Source organism: Lucilia cuprina, chromosome 6 (genome assembly GCF_022045245.1).
Source record: "Lucilia cuprina isolate Lc7/37 chromosome 6, ASM2204524v1, whole genome shotgun sequence".
NCBI lineage: Eukaryota > Metazoa > Arthropoda > Insecta > Diptera > Calliphoridae > Lucilia > Lucilia cuprina.
The window spans coordinates 2383229-2404830 of record NC_060954.1 but is presented as its reverse complement, the minus strand read 5'-3'; the positions used below and the strand labels follow the sequence as shown (position 1 = coordinate 2404830).

At 28.3% G+C, this 21602-nt stretch overlaps 1 long non-coding RNA gene across 1 annotated transcript in view; it reads right to left on the bottom strand.

Moving 5' to 3' along the window:
• Positions 1-21602, bottom strand: part of LOC124420720 — a 59845-nt gene that overhangs the window by 12475 nt on the left and 25768 nt on the right. The window lies entirely within an intron of this gene.

Here is a 21602-nt window from a genome sequence, read left to right as displayed (position 1 = left end):
CTGTTCGTTTGCTACAATTACGCATGTTTTTCAACTCTTTAATTTGATTAATTGTTTGAAAATATATGATCACTGATCTCTTCTTTATTATTAATTCATTATTATATGTATAAGATCACAGTGACATGTTCAAAATAACGAGTGATTGTCACTTGTTAAAAAAAGAACTTGTCTGTTAATTTGTGGGTGTTTTGTTTATTTTGTCTTCATGTGGGTTGATTAACAAATTTTAACAGGAGTCTAGAATCTTTAGCAGCACACACCAATGATTATCGTACATACACTTGTTCTTCTCTCTTTTATTGGGAAGCTGTGTGTATGTATTTTGTTGTTGTTTATTTTATTTTCATTCGCATTTCGTGATCATTGTATGTCTGGAACCAATGAGTAGTAATAATAATAATGATGCTGAAGATCATTTTTAAAATCAATGAAGCGTAAAATTTTGGCCGATTTGTATAAAGAAAACATGATTTTTAGTAAGATTTTTTTTGAAAGATCTATACGTTCTGTGGTTTGTGGTTACACATACAGCATCTTAATACAGTGGGGCGAATAAAAATAAAATTACAACAACTACAACAAACATAAAATCAACTGATCTCTTTATGAAGAAACATCTATACGATCTATAGCATATGAATAGGAGCATCACACGTTTATTTTACTTGATCTTTGTTTTAATATTAATAATATTAATTGGAAACGTGTGCTTCGAAAATCATTCAGGTGTAACATTGTATAAGATCTTTATGAGGATCACAGAATTCAGAAGAGAAATTAAGAAAAATCTTTAAAAGTGATACTAATGTCTTCAACTGAAGTGATGCTGCAGCAGTCAGAATGTTAAATGATTTTTAAAATAAAATCTCTTTTAAAAGAAAAAAATAATTTTCAATTTAAACAAAAAAATAGGGGGAATGTTTCCAAGAACCAAATAGACTAGACTATATTATAGACTAAATAGACTGTGGAGTATGATTGATCACTTCAATCTATCTTCTCTATACTATCGATTTTAAACTGTATATTTTACCAGGCTTTCATAAAAATATGGTAGAAACAATTAGTGAATTTGTAAATTAGAAATTAAAAAGTCTAAAAGCGTATAGAAATATTTGTCTAGAAATAAGTTACTTAAGAAATTTTAGACTAACAATAAGACTAACAATTTCACGCTGTGTTTTTGGCTAGGCTCTCATAAAATTTAGCTAGCAGCAACTAACAATTATAAAATTTGTAATAGAAAAATATTAGACAGCATGCTTCGGCATGTGCGTGACAGAAAAATAAAACACATAAAAGCGTTATTGCCCAAATTTCTAAAAATATTTTGTTTTTAGGCAACAATAGCTTTTTAAAAATTGTCTAATGGAAAGTAAAATATTTGTATTAGAAAAAGTATTTTTTGAAATTTATGAAAACCTATTCAAATACTATAGTTTATATTGACATTTTATACCGTTATATTTGAGTTCAATTTTATCTGAAAATAGAAATGTCATTTGGACAAAATTTTCTATATCGCTTTACTTATTTGGGTAAATGTAAAAAATACTCTTAAGTAAAAAACACGTTTAATTCAAAAAGTATATTTTTCTTTTAAAATTTTGAAATTCTCTTCTTGTTAGTTTTATGAACTCCTATTCAAATACCTTAATTTGAGACTTTTAACTCTTGCATTTAACTCGGGAAACTACGTGGCTCTTGAGCCAAACTAATTAAAATGTATCTTTCCACTTCATTTCACACATTTTCTGGAAAACTAGAGTTATTTAAACATTTTATGAAACCCTTATAGTATGCTTTACTTTATGTTAATTGTTTATTTGTTATAACAAATTTAAAATTTTTTAAAGAATTTATTGTTTAATTTTTTTAAACATTTCAAATTCTTATCTAAAGACTTAATCTAATAGTCATATCTAATAAATATATTGTAACAGGAGCTCATGATTTCTTTGAATTTTATTAAAATTAATTTTAACAAAAGTATCTGTCTATGTTTTCTATAAAAAGAGAAAACAATTTAGAAATGGAAAACTATGCATGAGTATGTCCAAAATGCCTATAAGCTAAAGCTTCTGAACTCCTGTTCGAATGCTTTACTTTGTGATGACTTCCTTTAACTCTTTTATTTTGGAAATTTGCATAAAGTATTATTAACGGAATTCCCTATCAAATCAATTGAAAGAGTTAATTAATAAGAAAAATGTTACCAAAAATCGTTCATAAACATTAACTGCAAGGTGTCCTTTCCAAGTTAGATTACACAATTATCAAATTTTTCTATTTAACAACAGGTAGTTTTAAATAAAATTAATCTGGGTTTCAAATTACTTATATGTTTATACTTTTAAAGAATATTTTTGGATAGACTACTTGCTGATATCTCTTAAATATGAGGAAAATTAAAAACCTCTAGGTAATTGTAAGGGAGAGCAACTACTGTAATCCATTGTTGTTTAAAACATTTTCCTAGAAGTATTTTATTTGTTAATGGAAATTAAAAATAAAATGAAAGGTTTCCTGGAAAATATTTTAAATTTCTTCTTCTAGTTTTATGAGCTCCTATTCGTTTGCTACAATTTGTGGTTATTAACTCTTTCGTTTAGGCATTTTTGTAGATACGTACCTAGTATCTTTCTAAATATAAACTGCATAAATAAAATTACAAATTTAAAAGAGTTCTTAAATCCAACTTAAAAAGGGTCTTTGAGAAATTTATCACAATGTATCTAGAAAAAAATTTGTTTTAAGGTTTTCCCTTTAATATTTATTGAAATCAACTTTCTACTTTTTTGAGCTCCTGTTCGAATGCTACAATTTGTGGTGACATTTTTATAACTCTTTCTTTTAATTGACATTTTGTTAGCTTCTCTTGTGTTGCTTTCTAAATACTTAATTAACAATTTTAAATTTATGAGTCAATTTTTTGTATTCAAACAGTTTCTTTTAAAACTTAAAAGAATTCTAAAAAACGTTTTATAAATCTCAATATTTATTTAAAACGTTAACATTCTAAGATTCCTGTGCTCCTGTTTGAATGCTCAATATGTGTTGACATTTTTATCAACCCTTCTTTATTAATTTCATTCATTTTTATAGTTTATTTTAATGTTTCGTTTTGTATACGAATGAAGTTAAATTGAAAATTTATGGCCAAGAGTTTTAAATAAATAAATTCAGAAACGTTATTTACTCATTATCGAGAGTCTATAAAAAGGTCACCACTAAGTATAACATTCGAACAGGAGCGCATTATTTGAAGAAACCTTTTCAAATAATTGTCTAGCAGCAGTCATGGACTTTTTTTCAAACAGATTGTAATTAAAACTAAATTTGGAAATTTTAATAATAACTGTTCTGTGAATAAGTTATTCTTTGAACAGTTTAATGAAAAACTACTTTTTATGTTTCCAGTGAAATCCGAATAATAATAATGTCTAACATATAAAATCTACCTGCATGTTTTCTATTATAAACTGGTACTTTTAATGAGCTCTTATTTATATGCTACAATTTTAGTTAATTCATTTATTTTAAAACGAAATCCTAAAGTTTTTGTTCTAACATATTCTAAAGAGTTTTTTTAAGATTGAAAAAAGAAAAATAACTACAAAATATTTTAAAATCACGAAGGCGTAACTAATATGTTATTTTTCAACAAACAAATTTTACGACTATCTAGCCTTTTATTTTGAAAATCAAAAATTCTGAGAAATTTTTTGATTGCACTCATGTGTGTTTGAAGTGTTCATTGTTCAAATTCCAAGAATTTCCAAGTCTTTTCCATTTAAAATCTTTTTGGAAATGTTCAATGTTCAATGTTTTTTTTTAATTTTATTTAACTTCAAAATTTTCTGAACTCCTGTTCAATTGCTACAGTTTGTGCTAAATTTTAACTCTTTTTTCTTTTATTTAAACTGATCAATCCGAAAATATGACAGGTGCATTGGAAACACGAATATTTTGTGATTTTTTTTTGGAAAAAATAATAATCACTTGCTTCTTAGTAATTCTGTGCTCCTGTTCGAATGCTACAGTTTTGAACTCTTTCATATTTTAAAATAACTCAAATTGATCGTTTATGAACTAGACTGTCTAACAGGTGAATTAGAAAATTTATTATAAGTTTCTAACAAATTTGAAACAATTCTGATTATGAGCTCCTGTTCGAATGCTACAATTTGCCTAAACGTTTAACTCTTTCTTTAAATCATTATTATCATTAATTATAGAAGAGGTCTGTCTTTTAAACCAGGTTTTTTATATAAATAATTGTTTTGAAAATTTCGTTTAAAAATAAATTTTATGTATGGAAAATTTTAAGTTAACATTATAGATAACTACTGAAATGTTGAGTACAACTATTCTGTACACCTGTTAAAACCGATGTAATGTGATTCTCATGACCTTATGTATATAAAATTATAGTTTCACCTTATTTCTTGAACGTTTGTAATGCCGTTTTTCTAATGCATTCTTTACTTCAGGTTACTTCCTTTGGAATCTACTATATCACAGATCAGTCTTGTAGCTTGTACGCTGGTCTGTTTTTAAGGTTCAAATATTTTCCATAATTTCTTGTGATGTCGTTTTTCGAACTCAGTTTGTACTTGAGGTCACTTCCTTTGAAATCTACTATACCACAGATCAGTATTTTATCTTCGGGATACGTTGTGACTTTAAAGCTTCAAACAGAGTTATTTTTTACCGGGAGGCCGAGATCGATACTTTTTTAATCAGGAACAGTTTTGTTAAATATGATAAATACGGGGTCCTACAAAAATAGATATATGTTGAATGCGTAAGTTTAAAGTCGAAAAGAGAGACAACCGCCTGTGCCAAGCTGCTGCTTAAATAAGAATGCTGCCGTCGAAGATCTTGATACAAATACGTTTTCGACATTATTTCTTAACAGTAAATAAAGTATAACTAAATAATTACTTCAAATCTGGATTGATTAATTATGTAAAAGAAAATAAAAATGTGAATGTCTATTGTTAGACTTTGAAGTCAAATGTTCAAGTTTAGAGTCATCAACAGACACTGACCGTACTAGTGGGAGTCGCCTCAGTCCAGCCGTCGTTTAATTGTGAAAGGTGCCTGCGACAAAGTTGAAACAAATACTTTTACGATTCAATATTTCGACTTTGAGATATAGACACCAAACACTTTCTTTTTCAATACAATTCTGAATTCCTATTCTAAACAAACAAATGGTGGTGATTTTTTGAACACACCCTCAATACACAATACCACTGGGAGTGGTTTCGTAAATATTAGAAAATGTCAATATAACAAGTGTTAGATAACACAAAACACTTACAAACTTTTGTAAAAAGTGTGTTTAAAATTGGGTAGTTTTCAAAGAAAAAAGTTTAACAAAACTTTTTATTTTTCTGTAAACCCAGTGAAAATCTATAGTTCTTTTAGAGATTTCTAGTGAAATCATTAAAAAATCTAAAATTTTCTTGGTAATTTAGAAAATATATTGGAAAGTTTTCTAAAAAAATGGTATTCATTTTTCCTTCTGACAACCTAGTGAAAAACTATAATTTTTTTCTGGCGATTTTTAGAAAAATCGTTCAATAAAAAAATAAAGAAATTTAGAGTTTATCAGTGCTTACAAGCTAAGTTTTTACAGATGGTATAATATTTAACACACAATTACCACCCTTTTCTTATACTGAACTCCTATTCTAAAGCAACAATTAGTGGTGACTTTTAACACACCCACTTGCTCTCTTAATGGATGGTCGGTCTATCGCTGTGTTTTTGGGTTAAAAGTAATCAATGTCTATGATAAGAAATAATGTTAGCATACAAAGCAAAACAAAATGTGTATAAATAACGAAAGCAGGTAGTTTTTTTCTCCAACAATAAAATCAATATTTGAAATTGTTTACTTTCAAAGAAATTTTGTTGTGTATGTTTCTTAGGGATTTTTGTGAAATTTTATTTACTTTCTACAGAATTCTGTTCTCCCAGTTAAAATTTATTAGTATTTGACAGACTATCAATAAAATCAATCAAATAAATTATTGGAAATATTTAACAAATTATGGGGTTTGATATCTAGTTGAGGAAATATATAATTATTTCAATTTCATTTGAAATTTGGAAATTTTTCGTACACTTAAAAAAATTTAACATGTTGGTCATGTTTTAAAATGTAGAAATTACTTTTTCTCATTTTAGATACTTTTTTCCACTTATTTACTCAAATACTTTCCAATTCATTTCTCACGTCTTTAAAGAAATTTGTTTGAATCTTTTTACTTTTTCTAATACTGAGCTCCTGTTTAAAATATGAATAATTAAATTTTAAGCGAAAGTACAGAAAATTAACTGAAAATAATGAAAATTGTTTGAAAAGTGAAAATTTAAATTTTATTTTCGAAAATTTTGTGCGTATTAGATCTTTTTGTGTTTGATCTTAATGTAAATAGTTCCCGAATTTTGTTTCGAAACGAAAGAGTTATAAGAGTAAATCAAAACTGTAGCATTCGAATAGGAGCACATAACTGAGAGCACATACTTGTACACTATGTTTTCAAATTGCAGTAATTATTAGTCTAATTTTTAGCAGGCATGGAAATGTTGAAATAGGACTAATGTTTATCAAAACTAGTACTTTTTATGGGTTTAAAAGTAGTATATATTACTTTTTTATATTAGTAAGTCACTTAGCTAGTCTATCAAGTAGTCTGTGGCCGATGATTCAATCTATTTACTAGCTTTAAATCTAGTTTATGATCTAATCTGTGATCTAGTCTATGATCCAGTCTATTGTCTGGTTTATGATTTAGTATATTAACTAGTTTATGCTCGTAGTTCATTAACAAGTCATTAATATAGTCTAAGTTATGATCAAGTGTATTGAATACTTTATGATCTAGGCTATTTCAAGTCTATTAACTAGTCAATGATCTAGCCTAGTTAATGGTTTAGTATATTTACTAGTTAACGATCTAGTTTATGATATTCCCTGTCAGCTAGTCTCTTGATTAGTCTATTGTCTAGTTTATGGTTTAGTATATTAACTAGCTTATGATCTGGACCAGTAACTAGTCAATGATCTAGTCTAGTTTATGGTCTGGTCTATTGACTAGTTTATGATCCAGTCTGTGGTCTAGTATAATCTATTGACTGTCTAGACTACACACTAGTTTATGATTTAGTTAATGCTTTAATCTATGATCTAGTCTATTTACTAGTTAATGATGTTGTTTATGAACAAGTCTATTGACTAATCTCTGATTTATTCTAACGACTAGTCTAAGATTTAATCTAGTTTATGACCTAGTCTACTTAATAACAAGTGATCAATTCTATTGACTTTGTACTTATTACTCTATTGACTTGTCTGTGAACTCGTCTAACTATGCATAAGTCTATTGGCGAATGTACGGAGCAGTCTGTTGACTATTTTAAAAGCTATGCCAAAAAAAAATTAAAAAAGTATAAATTTTCCATGCCTGAACTTTAGAGCAGTAATAGTTCGATAGAGCATTCTTTTTTGAAGATTTGTTGTGGTGTTTATGTGATAAGCCGATAAATGTTTGTGACAACAGGTAATATTTACTCTTTGTTACTTTAGGTTTTTGAGATTTTTTTTTATAAATATCGGCAGTAATCCATGTGGGCGTGTAAAGAGTCAACACTAATTGTTGTCTTTAATCAGGAGTTCAGAATATTAAAATTTCAATTTCAAAGAGCCTTAAAGAATGACGCGTTTTAGATAATGGAAAAAATCTAGGGATTTGTAATGCTTCAGTGATTTTGCTCCTTTTCAGATAATTGTTTAAACATTTGGAAGATTTTTCTTTTTGTAATATGAAAGAGTTAAAGAGTAAAACCATAATTGTAGCATTCGAACAGGAGTTCATAAATAATATGTAGATCAAATTTCCATACATTCTTTTACAATTCTAAAAATACAGTAGTAAATCCTTTCTGAGTGTCATTTGTTCTTTAAAATTTAGAGCAAAAGTTTTTCTGGGCGTGAATTGTTGTTTTTGATCAGGAGAAATTTGTTTCTTTTAAAATGTTTTCAAAATTATGAGGAATTTGAATTTAGTTTTGATGTGAAAAAAGAGTTAAAGGTCAAACCCAAATTGTAGCATTCGAACAGGAGTTCATAAAAAGTATAAAATATTTTTGTTTACATTTTTCTTAGTTTTTTTCTTTTGCAGGTAGTTTTTCTAATATTTTATCTAATCATCTTTCTAATCTCAAAGGACTTATTGTTGTACCAACACAGCGGGAATCTAAGTGGGCATGTAAGAAGTCACCACTATTTGTTGTTTTTTAATAGGAGATCAGGATTATGGCAACAATTCACAATATTTCAATATCAAAGATTTTCGAAAGAAAATCAAATAAATCTCAAAAATTAAATAATGCAGGTTTTTCTTGCAAAATAGATTTTTGTAACGCCTCCAAAAATTTTTTTTAAGATGCGTAGTTTCTCTTCTGAGAAAATAATATTGTTATCATTCTGAATTCCTAGTATTCAGGACGTGCTAGTGACGCTTCAATGATTTTGAAACAGAATATTAAAGAAATGAAATTAATTTGTATATTTAATATTCTTAATTTATCTCAATCAATTCTTTTCTATTATTTTATTGTTATTAATGGATAATTTCAAGAAATTATAAATAAAAAAGGGTTAAGAAAAAGTCAACCAAATTTGTAGCATTCGAACAGGAGCACAAAAATATAGCAACTATTTTCATTTCTTTTATATTGAAGCAATATTTGAATTTGGAATATACATTGTTTGATCTACGAATTTTTAAATCCTGTATAATCTATATATATTATACAGTTTTGCTGTAATCCTGATAATAAGTACGTGATCAGTAACGCTCTAGTGATTTCTTAAAAGATTAACAATTCTATGAATTTTATCTTAAAATCTTCATTTACAAATTGTAAATCCTGTATCATATATACATAGAAAGTTTGGCTGTAATCCTGATAATATGAACGTGATCGGTAACGCTTCAGTGATTTTTAATCTTAAACGATTATAAATTATGAATTCTACGAATTTTATTGAAATTTTTTCATTTTGTAAATAAAGTAATTAACACAAATAATCTCGATTCGAAAACCCAGCGGGAGTTCAAGTGAGAATGTTAAAAGTCACCACTAATTGTTGTTTTTTAACAGGAGTTCAAAATATTGAAGAAGGATCTTTGATTACTTTTAACAAATTTCGTATATAATTAACGTTCATAGTTTCCCAGAAACACATTAGAGGATTATTTAAGAAATCTTTTACAAATCTCATTACTGAAGAAAAACTACCTGCTTTTAAAATAATCAAATATAATTCTCATCCTTAGAAGTAGAAAACCAATTACTTATACTCTTATTATGCGCTCCTGTTCAAATGCTACAATTTCGTTTTTTAAACACTGATCGTTCCCAATTTGTCTTTATACATTTTTTGGTAGCTTGATAAATCATTTAGATTTTCCAATCATTTTGACAATATTTTTTATGAAAACCAACTATTTAGAAGCATGTTTCAAGTATTATGCTCTCTTATTTAAAAACAACAATTAGTGTTTAATTTTTACACGCCCACAAGGATTCCCCCTGAGATTTCATAAAAAATAAATCTTTAAAGAATATATGAGCAGATAATGAACAAAATTTTTGAAAACAATAGAAAAACTACCTGCTGAATGAAAGAATTGAGAAAAATGATAGAATTTTCCAAAAAAAAAATATTAAAAATTATTTCAGTATTTTCTGAGCTCCTATTCGAATGCTACAATTTAGATTTAACTCTTTCATTTCAAAAGTCAGTCAATCTCAAGATAACTTTTAATGTTGTCGATATTAATAAAATTTAATAAAAAAGTATTTGAAATACTGCATTTCTGTTGAAAAACAACACCCACAAGGACTCCCGCTGAGATAATAGATAATAAATAAAATTTAAGAAAAAAATATTTGACTTTTAAACGCCCACAAGGACTCCCGCTGAGATTTTAGATAATCTACCTTTCTTAAAGATTTGAGGAATTTCCAAACTAAAATTATTTTAAGCAATTTTGCACTCCTATTCAAAAACAACCAGATACGACTTTTTACACGCCCACAAGGATTTCCACCAAATGCCTAAATGAGAAGATTATTAACAAAGAAAACTACCTGCTCGTGAAGTGAATACAAAGATTTATATAATTTGAAAACTGAAAATATCTAAATAGTTTCAGTTTTTATGAACTCCTGTTCGAATGCTACACATTTGGTTTGACCTTTCCTAAACTCTTTAATTTCGAATATTTCAAAATCTTTTAAAATTGCTTTGAATGTCATCAATAAAAAAATTCATTCAAGAAATTATTTTTGTAGGACTTATGTAAAAATCCTGAACTCCTATTCAAAAACAACAATTAGTGGTTACTTTTAACAAGCCCACATGGTTCCCTGCTGAGATTCAATATAATAAGTTCCTAGGAGAGGGATTTAGAAAACAATAGAAAAACTACCTGTTCAATGAATAACTGAAAAGATTTAGTTAGAGAATTCTCTTTTTGTTTAAGAATTCTCGAAATCATGAGCTCCTGTTCGAATGCTACAATTTAGGTTTGACTTCTCTTGTAACTCTTTCAATTCAAAACTAAATTTCAAAAAGGATTGATTGTTAGTTAATTTTGAATGAAATAGATTGTACAAATACTTGTTATCGAAATTAAAAAGATTTTGCAAAAATTAAAGTTTTTCATGAGCTCCTGTTCGAATGCTACAATTTGACTTTTCTTAACTCTTTCATTTCAAAACTCAATCTCAAAAAGGATTTGAATGAAATAGATGTAGAACCACATGTCAAGAAAATTAAAATATTACAGAATTTTCTAAAAACCAAATAGTTCTATTTTTCATGAGCTCCTGTTCGAATGCTACAATTTTGGTTTGACTTCTTTCAACTCTTTATTTTCAAAAGATAAACTAACAGAAAGCAATTTTATTCGAATAATCTTTAGGATCCTCATGATTTCCCACTGAAAATTGTAATCAATTACATATTTTATTTAAAAGTCTAAGAACATTTCTTTGACTCTCTTTGTTTCTGTCAACCTGTTGAAAATGTCACGCTTATTGAGTTTCGATTATTAAGAAACAGGGCCCTTTAAATGTTTTTAATTTAGATCTGTTTTCTATTTATATTTTCCTTATGGATTACTTTTAGAAGAAAATTTTAAATACATTCTTTTTAAGATGCTGAATGCTTAGTATTTAGGACGCACTTGTGATGTTTCAATGATTTTAAAATAAGACACTTGAGATAAAACATAAATAACTGGAAATCCTTTCCTAAACACTTTAGTTTCGAATATTTCAAAATTGTTTTGAATGTCATCAATAAAAAAATTCATTCAAGAAATTATTTTTGTAGGACTTATATAAAAATCCTGAACTCCTATTCAAAAACAACAATTAGTGGTTACTTTTAACACGCCCACATGGTTCCCTGCTGAGATTCAATATAATAAGTCCCTAAACAATAGATTAGGAGAGGGTTTTAGAAAACAATAGAAAAACTACCTGTTCAATGAATAACTAAAAATATCTTTTTGTTTTAGAATTCTCGAAATCTTTACAGATTTCATGAGCTCCTGTTCGAATGCTACAATTTAGGTTTGACTTCTCTTGTAACTCTTTCAATTCAAAACTAAATTTCAAAAAGGATTGATTGTTAGTTAATTTTGAATGAAATAGATTGTACAAATACTTGTTATCGAAATTAAAATAATTTTGGAATAATTACAGTTTTTCATGAGCTCCTGTTCGAATGATACAATTTGACTTTTCTTAACTCTTTCATTTCAAAACTCAATCTTAAAAAGGATTTGAATGAAATAGATGTAGAACCACCTGTCAAGAAATTAAAAAAAAATTGCAGAATTTTCTAAAAACCAAATAGTTCTATTTTTCATGAGCTCCTGTTCGAATGCTACAATTTTGGTTTGACTTCTTTCAACTCTTTATTTTCAAAAGATAAACTAACAGAAAGCAATTTTATACGAATAATCTTCAGGATCCTCATGATTTCCCATTGAAAATTCTAATCAATTACAGGTTTTATTTAAAGGTATAAGAACATTTCAGTTGAAAATGTCACGCTTATTGAGTTTCGATTATTAAGATCTGTTTCAAATTCTTTATATATTTTTCCTTCTGTATTTATTTTAGGAGAAAATTTTAAATATATTCTTTTTAAGATGCTGAATGCCTAGTATTTAGAACGTGCTTGTGATGCTTCAATGATTTTGAATAAGGCACTGGAGATAAAATATAAATTAATAGAAATTGATGATATCTATTATTTTAGATCTTGTTTTTCACTTAATAATTATTGGTCCATTTGTGAGTTTTATATAAATATAATGGAAAATATTCCTGATCTCCCGTTCAATGGTACGTGCTAGGTCATGCTTCAATGATTTTGAATAATTAACATCCTAACCATTATCAGATTATGAGGAAAGTTGTTCCAGTAGAACAAAAACCTTTCATAAGAAACGCCCACAATTTTTAAAAACCTGGAAACTGAGATGTACTGTCAGCATCCCAAAATTTTTGTGTTTAAAATTTATTGAATTTAAGAACGTTTTCTTGATACATATTTTGAGCTCCCAGTATTTAGGACGTGTTTGTGATGCTCGAGTGATTTTCAAAAATAAACTAGGGATTTAATGATGGATGCTTATATAATGAAATATCTTTGTTTTGAAGCATAACCAAAAAAATGGTTAACATTCAGTCTATTCTTTAAAATTACTTCTTTTTTAATTAAAGAAAATTAAAATTTTTTTATAATTTATCAAAAATAAAAGATTTTCGGTCCATTTAAGAGTTTAGTTTTCTTAATACATTCCTGTTAAAATTGGACGTGTTTGCTCGTGTTTCAATGAGTTTGAATAAGAAATCGTCTTAAATTTTCTAATTAGATTTAAAGATAAAATAAATAATCTCTTGGTATTTATTACATAAATTAAAATAATAGGTTTTTGGTCCATTTAAGAGTTTGAAAACATCCTGTTAACCTGTTAAATGAGACGTGCTTAGTCATGCCTCAATGATTTTGAATAAAAAGAAAATATCAGATTATATCTTATTGTGTTAAAAGAAATATTACAAAATCTAAATAAAATTGGTCCATTTGGGATTTTAATGATTTTTAAAATTAAAAAAAAGAAAGAAAAAGTCGTTCATTACTATGGTCAAGAGAAATTTATAATTAATCGTTTTTAAGTTTTGTTTACCTGCTGAGTTTGAGATCACACCTCACTCTCAAATGATTTTCAATATAAATTCAAACAACATTTTAGACTTATGTTATCCTGTTAAAAGAGACGTGCTCATCACGTTTCAATGATTTTCAAGAATAAATAAATATTAATAAATAACAGGAAAATCTTAATACATTTCCCAATAATTCTATTTGAAAGTAAAAGTATTTGTTTAATACTTAAGTCAATTTACCTGCTAAGACGGATGTTATCTCTTGTAAAATCATTTACAAGTGATAACAAAAACAAAGATTTTGATGCAACCAAAAATCATTGGAATAATTTTGTAAACCTGTTAATTGGGACGTGCTCATAAAGAATCAATGATTTTAAATAAAAGAACAAGAAATATGTTAATAAATTATTAAAAAATGATCATTTAAAAAAAAAGATATCCAATACTTGTCTGGACCTTAAGTTGATGCTGTTAACCTATTAATTGGTACGTGTTTGCTACACATGAGTGATTTCGAACAAATATCTTAAAATTGCTAGTATAAGATGGTGTAAGAAATTTGATTTCATAGAATTCGAATGCACCCAAAAATTAAAAAAAAAACTCGAAACCGAAAAAATCTAAAATAAAGTTATTAAACGTTTTTTTAGTAAATATCCCATGATGCTGTGAACCTGTTCAATGGGTCAAGTTTGAATAATTTTGAATTGTCTGAACAGAAAGTAAAACACGGATTTTAAGATATTAGAAACTGCACTTTTAAGAATGCGATCAGTTAGCATTCTTAAAAGTGCAGTTTAGAACTAGAACTGAACTAAAACAGAACCAGAAATGAACTAGAACTGAACGAGAACTGAACGAGAACTGAACGAGAACTGAACTAGAACTGAACTAGAACTGAACTAGAACTGAACTAGAACTGAACTAGAACTGAACTAGAACTGAACTAGAACTGAACTAGAACTGAACTAGAACTGAACTAGAACTGAACTAGAACTGAACTAGAACTGAACTAGAACTGAACTGGAACTGAACTAGAACTGAACTAGAACTGAACTAGAACTGAACTAGAACTGAACTAGAACTGAACTAGAACTGAACTAGAACTGAACTAGAACTGAACTAGAACTGAACTAGAAATGAACTAGAACTGAACTAGAACTGAAGTAGAAATGAACTAGAACTGAACTATAAATGAACAAGAACTAAACTTAAAGTAAACTAGAACTGAACGAGAATCAAAGTAGAACTCAAATAGAATTAAACGTGTTCTAGTTTTATTAAAATAATTTATTTTTACGAATTTATTTTTATGAATTTATAATTATAAAATTCTTACACCATCCATGTAATATACTAAACTCTTCTGATCTTTAAGATTTAAATGTTTTTCATTATAATAAATGACATTTAATGAACTTGTTAATAAAATCTTTTATTTCTTGACAAAAAAAAAACACACACAAAATCACGTTTGGTTAATTTTAAAGATTTTGAAAATCAATGAAGCGTAAAGAACAGGTAATCTTAAATAGGAGTTCAGTAAAAATAACAAGTATTTCTTAAAAATAAGAAACAGATGCAGCATCAGCGGGTGGGTCAAATCTGTATAAATTATTCCAAAGAAATACATATTTGTTTATTTTTGGTACTAAATCATCAACTTGATTTTCAATTGGTTTCAAAAAAAATGTTTTAAACAAATGAAAAATGCTGAAATTCTTATATATTTAAACAATACTGAAGAATATTTGTATATTGAAAGAGGTGTTAAAATAAGTAAATAAATAAATATTTAGTTTGTTGTAACGAAGAATGTTTTTTTTTATTTTGTAAATAGTGGCAATATTAGTTTCAGAGAATTGAAAATTCTTTAATGTAAATGAAAGTCTTTTTTGTTTTGCTGTTCTCCTAATCTTTTCAAACAATATTTATTCATTGAAGCCTATTAATATTTTTGTTATTTTAAATGACACAAAGTTTAAACATAAATTATATTTTTGTAAAACACAAATTGGGGTCATTCAAAGTTTTGGGGATTTTTATTTTCAAAATTGTAAAAAAATTTACTTACAATATTTTCTTCTCTCCTAGTAAAAATAATAAACTTGATGTCAATTATTGATTAAACCTAATGTTTATTAAGTGGGGGTCTAGTTAATAAATATTTATTTATTACTGTCATAAAAAAATGCTCCCAAAAATTATTTTTTTATTCTCATAAAAACATTTTAGGTTTAATTTGACTTTTCTTAAAATTCTGTATTCCTATTGAAAATAAACAATTTAACCCCAACAAAAAAAAACGACTGAATAAATGAAACAAAAAGTTCTTCTCTTTTTTCCCCAAAACCCATTACACCAGTCTCAATCATAAATTGTTTAGTTTATTTACTTTTTTATGTGTTTATATTTGTTTAAATTAATTGTTTTCCTGGGTGTTTCGTTGAAATGTTAATAAACAAATTTATGGCTTTTTTATGGTTATTGTTTATTTACTATTGTTGTTGTTGTTGAATGCAGTATTAGCATAAAGTCATAAATTTTAGATTTGTTTAGATAGTGTCATTTAAAACTCATGTTTTTAACCAGGCTCTCAGCAGATAGTGCTGGTGGACACTAGAGTAATTTTGAATTTTAAGAATGTGTAGAAAGAAAGTATGTTTAATGTAAAAAAAGGGAAATTTCGTTCATTACATGTGAGTCAATAGAAATAGTAAAAGTAAATGAATGTTTACTCACATACTTTGTACGTGTCATCACACACTTTTCTATTTGAAGTTGTTTGGTGGAAAAATAAATAGAAAAATTGCACAGATTTGAAAATGGGATGACAGGAGTGCTAGGTGTTAGGTTGTGGATAATAGATATTTAGAACAAATCTTTAGAAAAAATCTGTATAGATTTTATTCCCAGAGTAATACATTTCTCATGCAAATCTATCTATTTGGAATATTAAATTCCAAAATGCTTTTACGTTGAACTTTTTCTACTCCCATTGTCCCAAGTTCATTAAGCTTTTGTAACAATTGCGTTTGACACACATCAACAACTATCAGAGATATTTCCTACATAACCTTGACACGATGCCTTAGTGAACTACCTATCGAAGATTGAAAAAAATCATAAAACCCGACAGTTCAAGGTGATCGACCCAAACGAGTGAGTTTACTAAACACTAAAGTGGAAAATGAAAATCTACATTAAGTAAGTTGTAATCATTTAGTCAAGCTATATTTTACTTATCCGAGAATTGGAATTATTAAGAAACAATATATTTAAGAGAATTTAGATTACCAGGGAAATATAAAGTTTATTTCATAAGAGTCCGGAGATTAATAAAAAAACAATTGTTCAGATTACCCAAAATAAGATTTTAATGTACATTTTAAAATAAAGTCTTTTAAAGGCCTACATTGACCACTTTAAAAACTTCCGGGAAACCGATATTAATCTGTAAAAACCTCAGTAAGTAAATTAAAGTCCATTTTTAAAAAGTTCATTTACTGTAAACGATTGTAAAAGAATGGAGGAAATGAACATACGAATTTTGCAACATAAGAAAATCACCAACAATTAGCTATAATTAACATAACAAAGAAAATAAAAAGAGAAAAACACAATTCAGACTATCTACCATTGTTATGGGAAACAGTAGAACCTAATTGGACTTCCTAGAATTGTGTAGAGAGCAAGTAAAAGGCGGCAAAGCTTTGGTGATTTTGTATACGGTGCGAACGTGTGTATGTAAAATGAACACTGATAAAAAAACATCAACCAGGGTTTTAAAGGTGTAAATGAAACAGTCAAACGGAATTTAAATTAAACTAGAGATGACCCAGATATGAATTAAACTGCACTATTATTAAACTATTAAACTAGAACAGAATTAGAACAAAAACAGAACTAGAATAGAACTAGAAAAGAACTAGAATTAAACTAGAACAGAACAGAACTAGAACAGAACTAGAACAGAACTAGAACAGAACTAGAACAGAACTAGAACAGAACTAGAACAGAACTAGAACAGAACTAGAACAGAATTAGAACAGAACTAGAACAGAACTAGAATAAATCTAGAACTGGATTGGCACTGAAGTGAACTAGAATTTACCTAGAACTTAACTTGACCATAAGTGGAACTGAACTTGACCTAAACTAGAAATAAAATATAATTTAATAACATTCTATGATGATTCGATTCTTTTGAATATCTCTTTAAGCAATTAAGGTAATTGGTATTTTGTGTGTCTTTAAGCTGGAAAAAAATATATAAGGCTTTAAGACCACAATGTGATAAATATGAATGCGGTTAGGAAAAGAGAAAGAAGACAAGAAGGGACATGTCTACGTACATATACATCTACGTAAAAAACGTTGTTGGTGGTGGTTGGGGACCTGGTGGTTTTAATGGCTAAAGGTAGGTTAATATGGTGATGCCTGTGTTTGTACCGTATTTTTTAAATTAATTAGCAAACTAACAAGCTACAACAACTGCAAACAATTCATTTAAACAACAAAAAAAAACAGCACTAATGAAAGAAAAAGACAATATTTTTTTCTAGGTTTGTTTGCTTCGGTTTTTTTTCATTCAAATTGAAAAGGGTTAAGAAGGCAGGCAATTAGTTGTCATTTTTAATAGGCGCACAGTTTCTGGGAGCTAGAAAATTTTACAGGAATTTTTTTGTGTTTTGTTTCTTTTTTTATTTTCAACACAAGAGAAACAAATTAAGAATATTAGAGAAGCTTGGTTGTTCATTCATTGTACAGTAAACTAAATAAAATAAATAAATGAATGAAAACAGAAAGGAAGAGAAGTAAGAGTTTTGTGGTCGTTTAGAGCTGGTTGATAAAGTGTTGGAGTATTAAGCTATTAAATCATTTAAAAAATATATATTTTTTCCCTATATGCCACATTCCAAATAATAAAACAAAGGCCCATCTAACGAGCACAATCGGCTACACCAACTACTCCAAACTCACTATCCATTTCTTATGTGCCCTGATGATAGCTAAACCAACGACCCAACTAACTTACTCTTTACATGCAGATGAAGAGAATATGGTTGGACGAATTGTGTTAATGATGGATGACATTAGTATCAGAAATTCGTTCGTTTTAGACTTCATCATAAAATGATTGGTGTAAATATTACATATTTGCCGCAACTGATTTAATGATTGCGTAAACCACATATAAGTAAGTGATTTAACATAATATGATTAAGACAACAAAACTAAGACAATGGGTTACAAATAATTATGATTTTCTTAATATACAATCATTTTTTCTCTAAGTGTAATGCAAAATTTTAGAGTTCAAGTCTACTACCAATTTTAATTTATAAGCAGAAAAAGCGTCAGGCAGAATTTAGCTTTTAAATGAAAAAGGTTTTTACTGAATTTTCTGCCTCGTAGTCGGTTTGTGTAGATGTGGCAGCAACAGCAGTAGAAGCAGCAGCAACCAGATGTAGATTGTGATGATTATGATGAAAAGCCTTAATTAACACTTTAACAAGCAATTAAAATTCATTTACAATAAAATACATAAACTCACAGATACTCAAACATAAAAACCAACAACCAACACACAAACTTTTGTAGACATTCAACATGTTGTAGATTTAAAATAAACAATTTTTAATTGGCTTTAACAGCAACAACAACTACAAGAATCAGCAGCAACAAAAATAAAAGAAAAACTGAATTCATGAATTTTTGCATTTAATTAAGGTAGATTTTGACTAAGAGCCCAGCATGATATAGAAAGTATATATTTTTTTGAAAATGTTTTTTATTTTTCATTTCAATTTTCATTAAATAATAAAATTGAAATCTAAAGAATACTACATACGTCGTTATATGTGTGTATGTGTTTTTATAACCAAAAAGGATAATTAAAGCAATTTTTACCAGGATAACAGCTGTTGTATGCCACTAATTAAAAACAGTGAACAATATAAAAACAACAACAAAATGTAGTTCGTAATTTGCCGAAAAAGATAATGAGTTTTGTACAATAATTAATTGAAATGAAATATGATCTTTTGTTTAAATAAAAAAAATCCTTTTTTATATCCTGCTTACATATAAAATACACAGAAACACAAACTCACACACATTCTGCTTCAGGTTAATGTTACGTTCAAATGGAATAATACCTGTGATGTGTGCAATGGGAACAGTAGAGACTCTGTATGACAAATCACCAATTAGAAGATTCAATTTTAATTTAGTTCTGTTTTAATTCTGTTGTAGTTGTGTTCTATTCTGTTCTATTCTGTTCTATTTCTGTTCTAGTTCTGTTCTAGTTCTAGTTCTGTTCTAGTTCTGTTCTAGTTCTGTTCTAGTTCTGTTCTAGTTCTGTTCTAGTTCTGTTCTAGTTCTGTTCTAGTTCTGTTCTAGTTCTGTTCTAGTTCTGTTCTAGTTCTGTTCTAGTTCTGTTCTAGTTCTGTTCTAGTTCTGTTCTAGTTCTGTTCTAGTTCTGTTCTAGTTCTGTTCTAGTTCTGTTCTAGTTCTGTTCTAGTTCTGTTCTAGTCCTTATCTAGTTCTGTTCTAGTTCTGTTCTAGTTCTGTTCTAGTTTCAGTTCTTGTTTCTATTCTGTTCTTTGTTCTAGTTCTGTTCTAGTTCTGTTCTAGTTCTGTCTCTGTTCTAGTCTAGTTCTGTTCTAGTTCTGTTCTAGTTCTGTTCTAGTTCTGTTCTAGTTCTGTTCTAGTTCTGTTCTAGTTCTGTTCTAGTTCTGTTCTAGTTCTGTTCTAGTTCTGTTCTAGTTCTGTTCTAGTTCTGTTCTAGTTCTGTTCTAGTTCTGTTCTAGTTCTGTTCTAGTTCTGTTCTAGTTCTGTTTCTAGTTCTGTTCTAGTTCTGTTCTAGTTCTGTTCTAGTTCTGTTCTAGTTCTGTTCTAGTTCTGTTCTAGTTCTGTTCTAGTTTGTTCTAGTTCTGTTCTAGTTCTGTTCTAGTTCTGTTCTAGTTCTGTTCTAGTTCTGTTCTAGTTCTGTTCTAGTTCTGTTCTAGTTCTGTTCTAGTTCTGTTCTAGTTCTGTTCTAGTTCTGTTCTAGTTCTGTTCTAGTTCTGTTCTAGTTCTGTTCTAGTTCTGTTCTAGTTCTGTTCTAGTTCTGTTCTAGTTCTGTTCTAGTTCTGTTCTAGTTCTGTTCTAGTTCTGTTCTAGTTCTGTTCTAGTTCTGTTCTAGTTCTGTTCTAGTTCTGTTCTAGTTCTGTTCTAGTTCTGTTCTAGTTCTGTTCTAGTTCTGTTCTAGTTCTGTTCTAGTTCTGTTCTAGTTCTGTTCTAGTTCTGTTCTAGTTCTGTTCTAGTTCTGTTCTAGTTCTGTTCTAGTTCTGTTCTAGTTCTGTTCTAGTTCTGTTCTAGTTCTGTTCTAGTTCTGTTCTAGTTCTGTTCTAGTTCTGTTCTAGTTCTGTTCTAGTTCTGTTCTAGTTCTGTTCTAGTTCTGTTCTAGTTCTGTTCTAGTTCTGTTCTAGTTCTAGTTCTGTTCTAGTTCTGTTCTAGTTCTGTTCTAGTTCTGTTCTAGTTCTGTTCTAGTTCTGTTCTAGTTCTGTTCTAGTTCTGTTCTAGTTCTGTTCTAGTTCTGTTCTAGTTCTGTTCTAGTTCTGTTCTAGTTCTAGTTCTGTTCTAGTTCTGTTCTAGTTCTGTTCTAGTTCTGTTCTAGTTCTGTTCTAGTTCTAGTTCTGTTCTAGTTCTGTTCTAGTTCTGTTCTAGTTCTGTTCTAGTTCTGTTCTAGTTTTGTTCTAGTTCTGTTCTAGTTCTGTTCTAGTTCTGTTCTAGTTCTGTTCTAGTTCTGTTCTAGTTCTGTTCTGTTCTAGTTCTAGTTCTGTTCTTGTCCTGTTCTAGTTCGGTTCCAGTTCTCTTCTAATTCTGTTCTAGTTCTGTTCCAGTTCTTTTCTAGTTCTGTTCTAGTTCTGTTCCAGTTCTGTTCTAGTTCTGTTCTAGTTCTGTTCTAGTTCTGTTCAAGTTCTGTTCAAGTTCTGTTCCAGTTCTGTTCTACTTCTGTTCTAGTTCTAGTCAAGTTCTGCTCTAGTTCTGCTCTAGTTATGTTCTAGTTTAGTTCAAGTTAAGTTTAGTTCTAATTCAGTTTGTTGTTTTCGTTTTATCGAGACTTCACTGTGCTTCACTAAATACATGCATAGGTTTGCTTGTATGTGTTTCTTTGTGCATATTGTACATAAAACTCATTAATTAATTATAGTATTCTTAAGCTTACAAAGTGTTGATTGTTTTCGAATAATAAACATTTATAAATTTTAAATTTAATTGGTTTTTGAATTAAGTTGCCGTACGATGTGTGTATGTGTGTGAATGGACGTTTA